We start from the raw sequence: 3364 nt of genomic DNA, 5'->3' as shown, positions 1-3364 counted from the left end.
AGAAGAAAGAGTGAAAGGGACAGGAAACATATTTGAAAAAATAGTAGTTGAAAATTTCCCTAACCTGAGGAAGGAAGCAAACATCCAGGCACAGGAAGCACAAAGAGTCCCAAATAAAATACACCCAGAGAAAGCCACAATAAGACATATTATAATTAAAATAGCAAAAATTAAAGATAAAGGGAGCATCTTAAAGGCAACAAGAGAAAACAGCTAATCACATACGGGGTTATCCTCATAAGATAATCAGCTTATTTCTCACAGAAACTTTACAGGATAGAAGGGAGTGGCAGGATATATTTAAAGTGCTGAAAGGGAAAATCTTACAACCTGGAATACTCTACCCATCAAGATTATCATTTAGAATTGAAAGAGAGATAAATTGTTTCCAGATAAGTAATAATTAAAGGAGTTCACCAACATTAAACCAACCACACTAGAAATGTTAAAGGGTATTCTTTAAGTGGAAAAGAAAAGCCCACAAATAGAAGTAACAAAATATGTGAAAAGAAAAATCTCACTGGAAAAAGGAAACAAATAGTAAAGGCAATGAATCAGTCATTTAAAAAGCTAATATGAAGGTTAAAAAGACAAAAGTAATACAATCAACTATAACTATAATAAGTAGTTAAGGAATGCACAAAATAAAAAGATGTCAACTATGGAAACAAAATATAAAACATGGGGATGGGGGGTAAAAATATAATGCTTTTAGAATTCCTTCAAACTTAAGCTTCTACCAAATTAAAATAAATGGCTATATATGCAGGTTGATATATATAAACCTATGGCAACCACAAACAGAAAACCTACAATGGATACACAAAAAATAAAGAGAAAGAAATCCAAATATAACACTAAAGATATCTATGGAACCATAAGGGGGAGAGAGAGAGAGGGAAAAGGAGGAAGAGGAGGAGGAGGAGGAGGAGGAGGGGGAGGGGGAGGAGGAGGAGAAGGAGAAGGAGAGGAAGAAGAAGAAGAAGAAGAAGAAGAAGAAGAAGAAGAAGAAGAAGAAGAAGAAGAAGAAGAAGAAGAAGAAGAAGAAGAAGAAGAAGAAGAAGAAGAAGACAGAAATGGAGAACTACAAAAACAATCACAAAACAACCAACAAAATGGAAATAAGTACATACCTATAAACAATTATTTTAAATGTAAATTGAATAAATGCTCCAATAAAAAGACATAGGGTAGAGGCAAGTATTAAAAAAAATCAAACAAGACCAATTCATATGTTGCCTACAGAGAGTCACTTAAATTCTAAAAACACACATAGATTGAGTGTAAAGGGATGGAAAAATATATTACAGGTAAGTGGAGAAGAAAACTAGGGTAGTAATATTCATATCAGACAAAATAGACTTTCAAATCAATCTATAACAAAATACTAAGAAGACCATTACAGTAAGCATTACAATAAGTCCCTTACATACAAACAAAAAGTTCTGTTCAGAGAGCATGTTTGTAAGTCCAGTTGGTTCATAAGTCCAACAAAGTTAGCCTAGGTACCTAACTAACACAATTGGCTATAGAGTGCTGTACTGTCATAGGTTTATAATACTTTTCACACAAATAATATATAACAAACAAACACAAAAAGTAAATAAAACATTTATAATCTTACAGTACAGTACCTTGCAAAGTACAGTAGTACAGTACAACAGCTGGCATACAGGGGCTGGCATCAAGTGAACAGGCAAGAAGAGCTATGGACTGGAGGAGGGAGAAGAGGTGGGAGATGGTAGAGCTGAAGGATCATCAGCAATAGGAGACAGGGGCAAGCTACAATTTCACTCACGCCTGAAGTTGATGGCACAGGTTCTGGTTTCCTGATGGAACCAGATGCTAGTTCATATCTTTGAAAGTTTGCAACTTGAAGGTTCGTATGTAGGGGACTTACTGTACATAATAATAGTCGTCATAATAAAGTGGTCAATACAACAAGTGGATATAACATTTGTAAACATTTATGCACCAAACATTGGAATATCTAAATGTATAAAGCAAATATTAACAGAAATAAAGGGAGAAATGGACAGTGATACAATAATAGTAGGATTCTTTAATATATATTATATATATAACATTAATATAGCATTAACTAACATTATATAACATTATATATATATATATATAATATTCCATCCAAAACTAGCAGAATACATACATATTATTTTTAATTTTACATGGGACATTCTCTAGGATAGCTCATATATTAGGCCACAAAACCAAGTCTCAATAAATTTAAGAAGACTGATATCATATCAAGCATTATTTTCAACCATGATATGAACCTAGAAATTATGTATGAGAGGAAAAGTGGAAAAAAACCCACAAACACATGGAGACTAAACAACAAGTTACTCAACAAGCAATGGATCAATGAAGAAATCAAAGAAGAAATTTTAAAATATCTTGCGACAAATGAAAATGGAAACCCAAATTTCCAAAATCTATGGAATGCAGCAAAAGCAGTTCTAAGAGGGAAGTTCGTAACAATAAAAGCCTACCTCAAAAAATAAGAAAAGTTTCAAATAAACAATCTAAATGTACACTTAAAGGAACTATAAAAAGAAGAACAGCAAAGACCAAAGTTAGTAGAAGGAAGAAAATAATAAGCAGAGAGGAAAAAATTGAAATAAAGACAAAAAAAAATAGAAAAGATCCATGAAACTAAGAGTTGGTTCTTTGAAAAGTTAAAAAAAAATTGGCAAATGTTTAGCCAGACTCATCAAGAAGAAAAGAGAGAGCCCAAATAAATAAAATCAGAAATGAAAGGGGAGAAATTACAACTGACATCACAGAAATACAAAGCATCATAAGAGAACACTATGAACAACTATATATCAACAAATTAGACAACCTGGAGTAAATGGATAAATTTCTAGAAATATACACTCTTCTAAGTATGAATCATGAAGAAATAGAAAATCTGAATAGACAGATTACTAGTAACAAAATTCAATCAGTAATTTAAAAAACATCCCAACATATAAGTCAATGTACAGATGGCTTCACCTGCAAATTCTACCAAACATGTAAAAAAGAGTTAATATCCATCCTTCTCAAAGTATTCCAAATAATGTAAGAGGAAGGAACACTTCCAAACAAATTTTAAAGGGCTAGCATTACCCTACTACCAAAACCAGACAAGGATAATACACACACACACACACACAGGAAAATTGTAATACAAGCTAATATCCCTGATGAATATAGATGCAAAACTTCTCAACAGAATATTAAACAATCCAAATTCAAGAGTACATTAAAGGAGTCATACACCATGAACAAATGGTATTCATTTCAGGGATGTAAGGATGGCTTAACATCCATACCTCAATCAATGTGATACACCACATTA

This window comes from Eschrichtius robustus, chromosome X (genome assembly GCF_028021215.1).
Source record: "Eschrichtius robustus isolate mEscRob2 chromosome X, mEscRob2.pri, whole genome shotgun sequence".
Classification (NCBI taxonomy): Eukaryota; Metazoa; Chordata; class Mammalia; order Artiodactyla; family Eschrichtiidae; genus Eschrichtius; species Eschrichtius robustus.
The sequence above is the reverse complement of the archived record's forward strand: the minus strand, read 5'-3'. Positions refer to the sequence as shown.